Source organism: Macaca mulatta, chromosome Y (genome assembly GCF_049350105.2).
Source record: "Macaca mulatta isolate MMU2019108-1 chromosome Y, T2T-MMU8v2.0, whole genome shotgun sequence".
Classification (NCBI taxonomy): Eukaryota; Metazoa; Chordata; class Mammalia; order Primates; family Cercopithecidae; genus Macaca; species Macaca mulatta.
The window spans coordinates 3570897-3586006 of NC_133427.1; the positions used below are offsets into that span (position 1 = coordinate 3570897).

Sequence of the window (15110 nt, forward strand, 5' to 3'; positions counted from 1 at the left end):
CAAAAAAGCTGCTATAATTAGGCACGGAGGTGCACGCCTGTAATTCCAGTGCTTTGGGAGGCCAAGGCAGGAGGATTGCTTGAGCCCAGGAGCTTGAGACCAGCCTGGGCAATGTAGTCCCGTTTAGTGACCTGGGATCCACCTTGAAGCACTGACTCCTTCCAGGTTTACAGAATACATAGGAGAACCTACCATTTTAATCATTTGCCTATATCTTGATCCTATATCTTTATTTTCTTACTCTTCACCTGATTTGGCTATTCCTTAACACTTTCTGTCCTTTTATCTTCACTGAAGTTTAGCTTAGTTTTCTGCCTTTAAATGTGTTCTTCGAGTAATGACTGATCATCCTCGTTCTAGGCTCCAAAGATTATAGTAGATGTACTCTTTCTAGACAGAATAAATTTTGATGGCACATTTTTAAAAAAATTTATCTTTTTGAGGGTTTGGTTCTTCAAATTTGAATTAATATTTCAAATGGCTTAATTATTTTTTAAATTTTTTAATATTATGTAAATATTGTCATGTTTTGTATTGTAAATGTTACAGCATTTGTGACAATGAAAATAAGTCTTAAAACATATCCCAGAAATAAAACCACTTCATAATGTGTAAAAAGTTCTCTATCAATATCTGCTTTGGTCATTGTCATATGGGCTTCACAATTCTCTTACAATTTATAAAATTTGAGCTAGGCAACCTAGTGAGACTTTGTCTCTACAAAAAAATGAAAATATTAGCTGGATGTGGTGGTGCATGGTGTAGTCTTCACTACTCAGGAGGCTGAGGTAGGAAGATTGCTTGAGCCCAAAAAGGGTGTGTGTGTGTATGTGTATGTGTATAGATAGATGATAGGTAGATATAGATGAATAGATAGATGATAGATAATAGGTTGATAGGGATAGAGGTTTATAGGGATGGATGATAGGTGGTTAGATAGGTTGAACGATAGTTTCTCATGCAAATGCCCAGGGTTTCTCTAACTGAGCACTGCTGACATCTGAGGCTGGGTGATTCTCTGTGATTGGTGCCATTCTGTGCATTATAGGATGTTGATAGACATCCTTGGTCTCTACTTCCCAGATACCAGTATCCCCCCACTTGGCCCCCACTCCTGTGGTGACAACTAAAAATGTCTCCAGACATTTACAAAAAGCCGCTGGGAGGTAAAATCTCCCCTGGTTGAAAACCACTACTTAGAAAAATAAGATTGGGGACCATTTGGGAGCCATCAAGTGAGAGCAAAACAGAAAGAACCAGGACTTAAATGGTGATCTTCCTTTAAGCTTTCACAGCAAGAAGTAGAAAAGAAGTATAAAGATCTCTTGCAGTGGGTGTTCGAAGGATTTTTTTTTGATGTGTGTTGCCTTTCCTTTCTCTGAATTCATCTCGGGATTTTACTCAATGCTGCCAAGTCAACATTTGATCTTTGCCAAACAGAAAATATTTCTATGAACAGTGTAGTGAATTGTAAGTAAGAGCCTGGGGTGCTTGAAAGTGCCTTGAGTCATGAGTCAGAGACCTGGGTCAGGCTCTGCTTCTCACTGGGGCCATTGTGGTGGACATGTTTCTTAAGCTGTTTTCCATATTAATGGATCCATTCTTCAAATAGGGGCAGTAATTATTCCTGTGGGCTCCCTTTCTGATCAGAAACCTCCAATAGCTCTGTTGCACTCAGAGGACAAAATAATATCATAACAGTGTAGAAGCGTCTCCATGATCTGCTGTCAGTAATGTCCCAGAGTCTCTCTCCAGGGCATCCACTGTCAATGCCTGGACTGTGCTTCAGAACACATCCCAAAATCTCCTGCCATGGGACCTTTGCTCTGGCCCTTTTCTTTCTTTTAGATACAAGCATAGCGTTCACCTTTACCATCTTCAAACTCTTTGCTCAAATTCTTCTCAATTCCTCCAGCACTTCATTTAAAATTTTAACTTCTTTCCAACACTTGTCTACCACTTTTCTGAAACTTGTTTTTTTCCCTCTCCATCACTGAGCACTTTCTACTGGTTTGTACCCTTTTCTTGTTTACTTTTTTTATTGTCTTCCTCTTCCCACTAGAATGCAAACTCCAGGCAGGCAAGGAATTTGGTCTTTGGTTGGATTTGTTGTTGAAACCCTGGCACCTAGAACAATATCTGGTACTTAGGTGGTGCATTCCTCATGTGAAACTATATTAGCGATGATTCACCTTATCACCAGGCATAGCTACCTTATATTAATTTACAGTCATGATATGACATGAATAAGATTCACTGTAATTTAGGTGTCTGAGAAAAAGAGAATTAAGTGGTTTGCCATTTTTGTATTACAAACACTACTACATAAAATAATCAGGGCTGGGCACCGTGGCTTACACCTGTAATCCCACCACTTTGGGAGGCTAAGGCAGGTAGATCACCTGAGGTCAGGAGTTAGAGATCAGCCTGGCCAACATGGCAAAACCCTGTCTGTACTAAAAATACAAAAATTAGCTGGGCGTGGTGGCATGTGCCTGTAATCCCAGCTATTCAGGAGGCCGAGGCAGGAGAATCACTTGTACTGGGAGGTGGAGGTTGCAGTGAGCTGAGGTTGCGCCACTGCGCTTCAGCCTGGGCAACAAGAGTGAGATTCTGTCAAAAACAACAACAACAACAACAACTAAACAGTTGTTATACGTAAACTATCTTTCCCCATTCCTTCAACTTCTGAACTTTGCAACTAATCACATAGTAAAGGGTTTCTATGTCATGTTAGGTTATTAATTCCAAATAAAACTTTATTAATTTTATTTGTTATGAGTGCCCATTTTGTGTTTTGTTCCATAGTCTGTGTGTAAGGTGAATATTCACTAGTGGATGTGGACCTGCCATATTTCGGTAACATTTGGAAGTGAATTAGTAGATGTTTTGGAGTAGTTTATTGTCTCTTCTGCCAGTTATTTTGAATAATAGTGAGATTACAGTGCATGTTATTTCTATATTGAGAATTATTTTTGTTTATAAGTTTACCCTTCTGCTTTGTATTGGTTAAATAAAAGCTACTCATGGAAGATATTTTTCTGTTAAAATTTACTTTTAGGCTGCTGGAAATCTCCTTTTGTCCGAACTCTGTAGTACCTCAGAGTTTTTCCTACAGGCATTCTAGAATTTTCCCCCATGTTTACTTTTTGATTTATGTCCACTATCACTGGCATACTCATCACACCTTCAAAATAAGCCTGTAGCTGGCCAGATGAAAAGAACTCCTTAAATATCAGGCTACCATTGTCCTCTCAAGACTCTGAGGGACTAAGTCTCCTGTATGGTTCAGAAAATAAGACAAAAAAAAGAGCAACATTAAGAGGATGGAAAACTGTTGTGCCGGACACAGTGGTTCGTACGTCTGATACCAGCACTTTGGGAGGCCAAGGTAGGAGAGTCACTTCAGCCTAGGAGTTCAAAACTAGCCTGGGCAACATAGCAAGACCCTATCTCTACAAAACATAAAAAAAAATGAGTGTGGCCATGGTGTGCACCTGTGGCCCCAGTTCGGAGGCTGAGGTGGAAGGTTTACTTGAGCCCCAGAGGCAGAGACTGCAGTGAGCTAGGTTGCAGCACTGCACTCCAGTGTAGGTGACAGAGCAAGACCCTGTCTCAAAAATAAAAGAGGAGGCTGGTGGGCTGGTGAGCCAGTTACCCTGGGTAAAATAAAGCCCCGATTTGTAGCCTTTGCCAGCTTCTGTGTAAATGCTTTTTCTTCCCACAATTGATTTCAAGCTGCCAACAGTTTAACAAGTAGCTCACAAAATTCTTGAAATTTTTTTTTTTTGAGACGGAGGTTTGTTCTTATTGTTCAGGCAACAATGCAATGGTGTGACCTTGGCTCATTGCAGCCTCTACCTCCTGGGTTCAAGTGACTCTCCTGCCTCATCCTCCCCAAGTAACTGGGATTGCAGGTGCCTGCCAGCAGCCCTGGCCAATTTGTTGTTGTTGTTGTTGTATTTTTAGTAGAGACGGGGTTTAACCATGTTGGCCAGGCTGTCTTGAATTCCTGACCTCAGATGATACAGCCACCTCGGTCTCCCAAAGTTCTGGGATTACAGGCATGAGCCACCATGCTCAGCTAGCTCTTGAATATTTTAACAATCACCTCGAAAGAGCTGAAACAAGTCAGAAGGCATCATGGATTTACTTAGGGTCCCCAGAGGAACCAAGAACCATTTGTAAGGCACTTCATCTTTCTCCCCTTTTCATGGTGGATTTGGGAACTAAGGGGCTTCCTTTAAGGTCTTCTAATCTTTTCCTTAGACTATCCTGCCTGCTAAGAGGGTCAGGAGGAATTAGCCCAGCCAGGAAGCCCCTACCCCAGAGCCAAGAGCCTCAGGAGCAAGGCAGAAGTGTGGCTTCTCCATCATTCATTCTTGTTCCTTCCAGTATTTTAAATGGACACTTTAGCACATGAAAAGAAGGTAGATAAATACCTCCTGCCACACCTATCACCCTTAAACTTGTTGCTTACAGGCATTTTACATTTTAACATTGGCAACCTGGCCTCTAGAAAATGTAATACTCCTCTTGTTTATTCTCCATCAATAGTTTAAAAAGAAAACAACCAAAACATACTTGTGAAATCAAGGTTAGCCTAAAGCTGCCTCCTTACATATTTTAAGTTCAGCCAAAGGTTTCTTAGTACATCGGGAAGTCCAACAAGTGGAGGTGTACAAGGACTATGTATAGCGTACTCTTGTGCCCATCACTGAGTTTCAGCCAATCAAATGTAGCCAACTGTTCGAATTGTGCCCAAATAAGGCAAAAGCTGAGCTGTCACCAGTCCAGCTGTTTCTGAATCTCACTTCCATTTTCTGTATGTCGCTTTCCTTTTTCTGTCTACAAATCCCCTGCCACGTGGCTGCACTAAAATCTCAGAGCCCACTCTGACTTGGGAGTCATCCCAATTTGCAAATTGTTTGCTTAATTCAACTCTTTTAAATTTAATGCAGCTAAAGTTGTTCTCTTAACACACTTTTCCTCAGACATTTGCTATCATAAATATTACTATATTTTTGAATTTTCTTTGCCAATTGTGTAGGTAGAAGGTATTTTTTGGTTTGCATTTTTAAATAGTTGAAGTTATAATTTAGGTTAATCATCTATTATACTTTTAAGGTTGCTGTAATTAATTTTAATTAATTTTTTTATTTCTTTGTTTTTTTTAACACCTCGAGACCATTGAGTATATTTATTTTGAGTCATGAATGCTCTGTCTCCCAGGTTGGACGGCCATGGTGTGATTGTAGCTTACTGCAGCCACCACCTGCTGGGCTCAAGCAATCCTCCCACCTCAGCCCCCTGAGTAACTCAGCTGGGACTACAGGCACCTGTCACTACATTCCCCTAATTTTAAAATTTTTTTTGTAGAGATGGAATCTTGCTCTGTTGCCCAGGCTGGCCTCTAGTAATCCTCTCACCTCAGCCTCCCAAAATACTGGGATTACAGACATGAGCCACCACCCCTGGCCACAAGTTGCTTTCTATATTTTTATTTTTTGAGATGGTGTTGGTTAGGTCAGAAGGTCTGTTCAGTTGTAATTTTTGCAAAGGTGGTTTTAGCATTTCCTATGGTGGCCTCCCCTTTCCTTGAAACCACATCTAGCCTTACTATTTCATGAATGCATGTCTACTATTCATTTATTCAGTGGTAGCAGAGTTAGATTGGATACGTACTGTTTCCGTCCCTGTTATGGTCCCGTGCACAGATGCAAACTTGTGTCAGATGTTATTATCCTCTATGCTAAAGGAAAGAGTTAAGAAAAGGTTAAATTAGAATTCTTAGAAATACATAGAGGACTCCTTTTAGAACAGAATAATTGGAAAATTAGTATCTGTGGGGATAAGAGAGATCAGACTGTTACTGTGTCTATGTAGAAAGAAGTAGACATAAGAGACACTATTTTGTTCTGTACTAAGAGAAATTCCTCTGCCTTGAGATGCTGTTATCTGTAACCCTAGCCCCAATCCTGTGCTTGCAGAGACATGCGCTGTGTTGACTCAAGGTTTAATGGATTTAGGACTATGCAGGATGTGCTTTGTTAAAAAGTGCCTGAATGCAGTACGCTTGTTAAAAGTCATCACCATTCTCTAATCTCCAGTACCCAGGGACACAAGACACTGCAGAAGGTCACAGGGGACCTCTGCCTGGGAAAGCCAGGTATTGTCCAAGGTTTCTTCCCATGTGATAGCCTGAGATATGGCCTCATGGGAAGGGGAAGATCTGACTGTCCCCCAGCCCCATACCTATAAAGGGTCTGTGCTGAGGAGAATTAGTAAAAGAGGAAGGCCTCTTTGCAGTTATGATAAAAGGAGTCATCTGTCTCCCGCTTGTCCCTGGGCTTTAATGGAATGTCTCAGTGTAAAACCTGATTGTATGTTCTACTTACTGAGATAGGAGAAAATCACCTTAAGGCTGGAGGTGAGACATGCTGGTGGCAATACTGCTCTTTATTGCACTGAGATGTTCGTATATGTTTGTATATGTGCACATCAAGGCACAGCACCTTTTCTTAACCTTGTTTATGACACAGACACCTTTGTTTACATGTTTTCCTGCTGACCCTCTCCCCACTATTACCCTATTGTCCTGCCACATACCCCTCTCTGAGATAATAGAGATAGTAATCAACAAATACTGAGGGAACTCAGAGACCAGAGCTGGTGCAGGTCCTCTGTATGCTGAGCACAGGTCCCCTGGGCCCAGTTTTCTTTCTCTATACTTTGTCTCTATGTCTCTTTTCTCAGTCATCCTACCTGATGAGAAATGCCCATAGGTGTGGAAGGGCAGGCCACCCCTTCATCTGGTGCCCAACGTGGGTGCTTTTCTCTAGGGTGAAGGTGCGCTTGAGCGTGGTCATTGAGGACAAGTCGAGGAGAGATTCCTGAGTAAGTCTACAGTCAGCCTTGCAGTAAGCTTGTGCACTTGGAAGAACTTAGGGTAACAATGGGGCAAACTAAAAGTAAATATGCATCGTAGCTCTTTTAAAATTCTTCTAAGAAGATGGGGAGTTAGAGCCTCTACAAAAACATCTAATTATGCTATTTCAAACAATAGAACAATTCTGCCCATGGTTTCTAGAACAGGGAACTTTAGATCTAAAAGATTGGGGGGAAAATTGACAAAGAATTAAAACAAACAAGTAGGGAGGGTAAAATCCCATTTACAGTATGGAATGATTGGGCTATTATTAAAGTAGCTTTAGAACTGTTTCAAACAGAAGAAGATAACATTTCAGTTTCTGATGCCCCTGAAAACTGTGTAATACATTGTGAAGAAGAGGCAGGGATAGAATCCTGGAAAGGAACGGAAAGTTCACATTGTAAATATGTAGCAGAGCCGGTAATGGCTCGGTCAATGCAAAATGTTGGCTATAATGAATTGCAGTAGGTAATTTATCCTGAATCATTAAAATTAGAAGAAAAAGGTCCAGAATTAGCAGAGCCACCAGAGTCGAAACTACAATGGCCAACTCCTCTTCCAGCAGCTCAGATGCCTGTAACATTACAAACTCAAATGCAGGTTAGACAAGTACAAACTCCAAAAGAAGATCAAATAGAAAAAGATAGAGTCTCTGTCATGGCAATGCCAATCCAATACAGTGTCCGCAATATCAGCCGGTAGAAAATAAGACCCAGCCACCAGTAGCCTATCAATACTGGCTGCCAGCCAAACTTCAGTGTCGGCCGCCCCCAGAAAATCCATATGGACAGCCAGGAATGTTTCCAGCGCCACAGGGCAGGGCGCTATAGCCTCAGCCGCCCACCATGAGACTTAATCCTACCGCACCACCGAGTGGATAGGGTAGCGCATTACATAAAATTACTGATAAGAAAACAGAGAGAGATACTGAAGCATGGCAATTCCCAGTAATATTAGAGCCGATACCACCTGGAGAAGGGGCCCAAGAGGGAGCGCCTCCCCTAGCTGAGGCTAGGTATGAGTCCTTTTCTATACAAATGCTAAAAGATATGAAAGAGGGAGTAAAATAGTATGGACCCAACTCTCCTTACATGAGAACGTTATTAGATTCCATTGCTCGTGGACATAGACTCAGTCCTTATGATTGGGAGATTCTGGCAAAATCCTCACTCTCACCCTCTCAATTTTCACAATTTAAGACTTGGTGGATGAAGGAGCACAAGTACAGGTCTGAAGAAATAGGGCTGCCAATCCTCCAATTAACATAGACATAGATCAACTGTTAGGAACAGGTCAAAATTGGAGTGCTATTAATCAACAAGCAGTAATGCAAAATGAGGCCATTAAGCAAGTTAGAGGTATCTGCCTTAGAGCCTGGGAAAAAAATGCAAGACCCGGGAACCACCTGCCCCTCCTTCAATACAATAAGACAAGGCTCTAAAGAGCCCTACCCTGATTTTGTGGCAAGACTCCAAGATGCTGCTCAAAAGTCAATTACCAATAAGAATGCGCATAAGGTCATAGTGGAGTTGACGGCATATGAAAATGTCAATCTTAATGTCAATCAGCTATTAAGCCATTAAAAGGAAGGATCCTGGCAGGATCAGATGTAATCACAGAGTTCATTAAAGCCTGTGATGGAATTGGAGGAGCTATGCATAAAGCTATGTTTATGGCTCAAGCAATCACAGGAGTTGCTTTAGGAGGACAAGTTAGAACATTTCTGGGAAAATGTTATAATTGTGTTCAAACTGGTCATCTAAAAAAGAATTGCCCAGTCTCAAACAAAATACACAACTCAAGCTACTACAACAACAGATAAAGAGAGCCACCTGGCCTATGCCCGAGATGTAAAAAAGGAAAACATTGGGCTAATCAATGTCGTTCTAAATTTGACAAAAATGGGCAACCACTGTCGGGAAACGAGAGGAGGGGCCAGCCTCAGGCCCTGCAACAAACTGGGGCATTCCCAATTCAGCCCTTTGTTCCTCAGGGTTTTCAGGAACAACCCTCTCCCCACCCCCCCACTCCCCCACCCCCATCATGAGTGCCTCAGGGAATGAGCCAGTTAACACAATACAGCAATTGTCCCCTGCCACAAATGGCAGTGCAGCAGTAGATTTATGTACTATACAAGCAGTCTCTCTGCTTCCAGAAGAGCCTCCATGAAAAATCCCCACAGGGGTATATGGCCCATTGCCTGAGGGGATTGTAGGACTAATCTTAGGAAGATCAACTCTAAATCTAAAGGGAGTTCAAATTCATACTAGTGTGGTTGATTCAGACTACAAAGGTGAAATTCAGTTGGTTATTAGCTCCTCAGTTCCTTGGAGTGCCAGTCCAGGAGACACGGTTGCTCAATTATTACTCCTACCTTATATTAAATTTGGAAATAGTGAGATAAAAAGAACAGGAGGGTTTGGAAGCACTGATCTGGCAGGAAAGGCTGCACATTGGGCAAGTCAGGTCTCACAGAGCAGACCTGTGTGTAAGGCCATTATTCAAGGAAAACAGTTTCAAGGGTGAGTAGATGCTGGAGCAGATGTCTCTGTCATTGCTTTAAATCAGTGGCCAAAAAATTGGCCTAAACAAAAGGCTGTTTGTTACAGGACTTGTCGGTGTAGGCACTGCCTCAGAAGTGTATCAAAGTATGATGATTTTACATTGTTTAGGGCCAGATAATCAAGAAAGTACTGTTCAGCCAATGATTACTTTAGTTCCTGTTAATCTGTGGGGTCGAGATTTGTTACAACAATGGGGTGCAGAAATCACAAGGCCCACTCCATTATACGGCCCCACGAGTCAAAAAATCATGACTAAGGTGGGATATATACCAGGAAAAGGACTAGGAAAAAATGAAAATGGCATTAAAGTCGCAATTGAGACTGAGGAAAATCAAGAAAGAAAAGGAATAGGGTATCCTTTTTACGGGTGGCCACTGTAGAGCCTCCTAAACCCATTCCATTAACTTGGAAAACAGAAAAACCGGTATGGGTAAATCAGTGGGAGTTACCAAAACAAAAACTGGAGGCTTTGCATTTATTGGCAAAGGAACAATAAGAAAAGGGACGTACTGAGCCTTCATTCTTGCCTTGGAATTCTCCTGTGTTTGTAATTCAGAAAAAATTTGGCAGATGGCGCACGCTAACTGACTTAAGAGCCGTAAATGCCGTAATTCAACCCATGGGGCCTCTTCAACCCGTGTTGCTCTCTCCAGCCATGATCCCAAACGACTGGCCTTTAGTTTTAATTGATCTAAAGGATTGCTTTTTTACCATTCCTCTGGCGAAGCAGGATTGTCAAAAATTTGCCTTTACTCTTCCAGCCATAAATAGTAAAGAACCAGCCACCAGGTTTCAGTGGAAACTGTTACCTCAGGGAATGCTTCATAGTCCAACTATTTGTCAGACTTTCATAGGTCAAGCTCTTCAGTTACAGACAAGTTTTCAGACTGTTACATCATTCATTATGTTGATGATATTTTATGTGATTCAGAAACGAGAGACAAATTAATTGGCTGTTACATATTTCTGCAAGCAGAAATTACCAGCGCAGGACTGGCAATAGCATCTGATAAAATTCAAACCTCCACTCCTTTTCATTATTTAGGGATGCAGACAGAAAATAGAAAAATTAAGCCCAAAAAATAGAAATAAGAAAAGACACAGTAAATGACTTTCAAAAATTGCTAGGAAATATTGATTGGATTCGGCCAATTCTAGGCATTCCTACTTATGCCATGTCAAATTTGTTCTCTATCCTAAGAGGAGACCCAGCCTTAAACAGTAAAAGAATATTTATCCCAGAGGCAACAAAAGAAGTTAAATTAGAAAAAATTCAGTCAGCACAAATAAGTAGAATAGATCCCTTAGCCCCACTCCAACTTTTGATTTTTGCTACTGCACATTCTCCAACAGGCATCATTGTTCAAAATACTGAATTGTGGAGTGGTCATTCCTTCCTCACAGTACAATTAAGACTTTTACATTGTACTTAGATCAAATAGCTGCATTAATTGGTCAGGCAAGATTGCAAATAATAAAATTGTGTGGAAATGACCCAGACAAAAGAGTTATTCCTTTAACCAAGAAACAAGTTAGACAAGCCTTTATCAATTCTGGTGCATGGCAGATTGGTCTTGCTGATTTTATGGGAATTATTGATAATCATTACCCAAAAACAAAAATCTTCCAGTTTTTAAAATTGACTACTTGGATTTTACCTAAAATTACCAGACATGAACCTTTAGAAAATGCTCTGACAGTGTTTACTGATGGTTCCAGCAATGGAAAAGCGGCTTACATTGGGCCAAAAGAGCAAGTAATCGAAACTCAGTATCAGTCAGTTCAAAGAGCAGAGTTGGTTGCAGTCGTTACAGTGTTACAAGATTTTAATCAACTTGTTAATATTGTATCAGATTCTGCATATGTAGTACAGGCTACAAGGGATATTGAGACAGCTCTTATTAAATATAGCATGGAGGATCGGTTAAACCAGCTGTTCAATTTATTACAACAAACTGTAAGAAAAAGGAATTTCCCATTTTATATTACTCGTATTCGAGCACACACTAATTTACCAGGGAATTTAACTAAAGCAAATGAACAAGCTGACTTACTGGTATCCTCTGCATTCATAAAAGCACAAGAACTTCATGCTTTGACTCATGTAAATGCAGCAGAGTTAAAAAACAAATCTGATGTCACATGGAAACAGGCAAAAAATATTGTATAACACTGCACCCAGTGTCAAGTCCTACACCTGCCCACTTAAGAGGCAGGAGGAGTTAATCCCAGAATTCTGTGTCCTAATGTGTTATGGCAAATGGATGTCATACATGTACCTTCATTTGGAAGATTATCATGTGTCCATGTAACAGCTGATACTTATTCACATTTCATATGGGCAACCTGCCAGACAGGAGAAAGTACTTCCCATGTTAAAAAAAACAAAAAACAAAAAACAAAAACAAAAAAACCCCACACACATTTATTATCTTGTTTTGCTGTAATGGGAGTTCCAGAAAAAACTAAAATTGACAATGGACCAGGATACTGTAGTAAAGGTTTCCAAAAATTCTTAAATCAGTGGAAAATTACACATATAACAGGAATTCTCCATAATTCCCAAGGACAGGCCATAGTTGAAAGAACTAATAGAACACTCAAAACTCAATTAGTTAAACAAAAAGAAGGGGGAGACAGTAAGGAGTGTACCCCTCCTCGGATACAACTTAATCTAGCACTGTATACTTTACATTTTTTAAACATTAATAGAAATCAGACTACTACTTGTGCAGAATATCTTACTGGTAAAAAGAACAACCCACATGAAGAAAAACTGATTTGGTGGAAAGACAACAAAAATAAGACATGGGAAATAGGGAAGGTGGTAAAGTAGGGGAGAGGTTTTGCTTGTGTTTCACCAGGAGAAAATCAGTTTCCTGTTTGGATACCCACTAAACATTTGAAGTTTTACAATAAACCCATTGGAAATACAAAGAAAAGCACCTCCATGGAGATGGAAACACCACAATCAAGCAGCACTGACTCACAAGGTGAACAAAGTGGTGATGTTAGAAGAACAGAGAAAGTACCATCCACCAAGAAAGTGGAGCCACCGACTTGGGCACAATTAAAGAAGCTGACACAGTTAGCTAAAAAAGGCCTTGAGAACACAAAGGTGACAGAAACTCCAGAGAACATGCTGCTTGCAGCTTTGATGATTTTATCAACGGTGGTAAGTTTCCCCATGCCTGCAGGAACAGCTGCAGCTAATTATACCTACTGGGCCTACATGTCTTTCCCACCCCTAATTCAGGCAGTCACAGGGATGGATAATCCTATTGAAGTATATGTTAACAATAGTGTATGGGTACCTGGCCCCACAGATGATCATTGCCCTGCCAAACCGGAGGAAGAAGGAATGATAAGTAGGAGGATAACAATTGCTTAGGGAGAGCACCAGGATGTTTAACTCTTGTAATCCAAAATTGGTTGGTAGAAGTACCTACTGTCAGTACCAGTAGTAGATTTACTTATCTCATGTAAATGGAATGTCACTCAGGCCACAGGTAAATTATTTACAGGACTTTTCTTATCAAAGATCATTAAAATTTAGGCCTAAAGGAAAATCTTGCCCCAGTGATATTCCCAGAGGATCAAAAGATACAGAAGTTGTAGTTTGGGAAGAATATGTGGCTGATAGTGCTGTGATATTACAAAATGATGAATTTGGAACTGTTATAGATTGAGCAACCAGAGGTCAATTCTACCACAATTGCACAGGACAAACTCAATCGTGTCCTAGTGCACAAGTCAGTCCAGCTGTTAATAGTGACTTAACAGAGTTAGTTTAGACAAACATAAGCACAAAACATTACAGTCTTTCTACCCTTGGGAATGGGGAGAAAAAGGAATCTCTATTCCAGGACCAAAAGTGGTAAGTCCTGTTTCTGGTCCCGAACATCCAGAATTATGGAGGCTTACTGTAGCCTCATACCACATTAGAATTTGGTCTGGAAATCCAGCCACAGAAACAAGAGGTCATAAGCCATTTTGTACTATTGACCTCAATTCCAGTCTGACAGGTCCTTTGAAAAGTTGTGTAAAGCCCCCTTATATGCTAGTTGTAGAAAATATAGTTATTAAACCAGACCCCCAAACTATAACCTGTGGAAACTGCAGATTGTTTACTTGCATTGATTCAACTTTTAATTGGCAGCACCGCATTCTGCTAGTGAGAGCAAGAGAAGGCATGTGGATCCCTGTGTCCGTGGACTGACCGTGGGAGACCTCACCATCCGTCCATATTTTAACTGAAGTATTAAAAGGCATTCTAAATAGATCCAAAAGATTCATTTTTACTTGAATTGCAGTGATTATGGCATTAATTGCAGTCATAGCTATGGCCACTATGGCAGGAGTTGCATTTCACTCTTCTGTTCAGACAGTAAACTTTGTTAATGATTGGCAAAAGAATTCTACAAGATTGTGGAATTCACAATCTGGTATTGATCAAAAATACCAGATTTTTATTGGCAGATCAAATTAATGATCTTAGACAAACTGTCATTTGGATGGGAGATAGGCTCATGAGCTTAGAACATGATTTCCAGTTACAGTATGACTGGAATATGTCAGATTTTTGTATTACACCCTGAGTTCATAATGAATCTGAGCATCACTGGTACATGATTAGATTCTATCTACAGTGAAGAGAAGATAATCTCACTTTAGGATTTCCAAATTAAAAGAGCAAACTTTTGAAGCATCAAAAGCCATTTAGATTTGGTACCAAGAACTGAGGCAATTGCGGGAGTTGCTGATGGCCTCGCAAATCTTAACCCTGTCACTTGGGTTAAGACCATCGGAGGTACTACTATTGTAAATTTCATATTAATCCTTCTGTGCCTGTTCTGTCTGTTGCTAGTCTGCAGGTGTACCCAGCAGCTCCGAAAAGACAGCAACCATTGAGAAAGGGCCATGATGATAAGGGCAGTTTTGTCGAAAAGAAAAGGGGGAAATATAGAGAAAAGAAAGAGAGATCAGAGTATTACTGTGTCTATGTAGAAATAAGTAGACATAAAATACTCCATATTGTTCTATACTAAGAAAAATTTTCCTGCCTTGAGATGTTGTTAATCTGTAACACTAGCCCCAACTCTGTGCTTGCAGAGACACGTGCTGTGTTGACTCAAGGTTTAATGGTTTTAGGACTATGCAGAATGTGCTTTGTTAAAAAGTGCCTGAATGCAGTACGCTTGATAAAAGTCATCACCATTCTCTAATCTCCAGTACCCAGGGACACAAGACGCTGCAGAAGGCCACAGGGGACCTCTGCCTGGGAAAGCCAGGTATTGTCCAAGGTTTCTTCCCATGTGATAGCCTGAGATATGGCCTCATGGGAAGTGGAAGATCTGACTGTCCCCCAGCCCCATACCTATAAAGGGTCTGTGCTGAGGAGAATTAGTAAAAGAGGAAGGCCTCTTTGCAGTTGTGGTAAGAGGAAGTCTCCTGCTTGTCCCTGGGCAATGGAATGTCTCGCTGTAAAACTCGATTGTATGTTCTATTTACTGAGATAGGAGAAAATCACCTTAAGGCTGGAGGTGAGATCTGCTGGCGGCAATACTGCTCTTTATTGCACTGAGATATTTGTATATGTTTGTATACGTGCACAT

The 15110-nt window shown here is 40.8% G+C and overlaps 1 pseudogene; it reads left to right on the plus strand.

The window, feature by feature from the left end:
- The first annotated feature begins 11768 nt into the window (after positions 1 to 11768).
- On the plus strand, positions 11769 to 14755 carry LOC144338896 (endogenous retrovirus group K member 19 Env polyprotein-like; annotated as a pseudogene).
- The last annotated feature ends 355 nt before the right edge of the window (positions 14756 to 15110 follow it).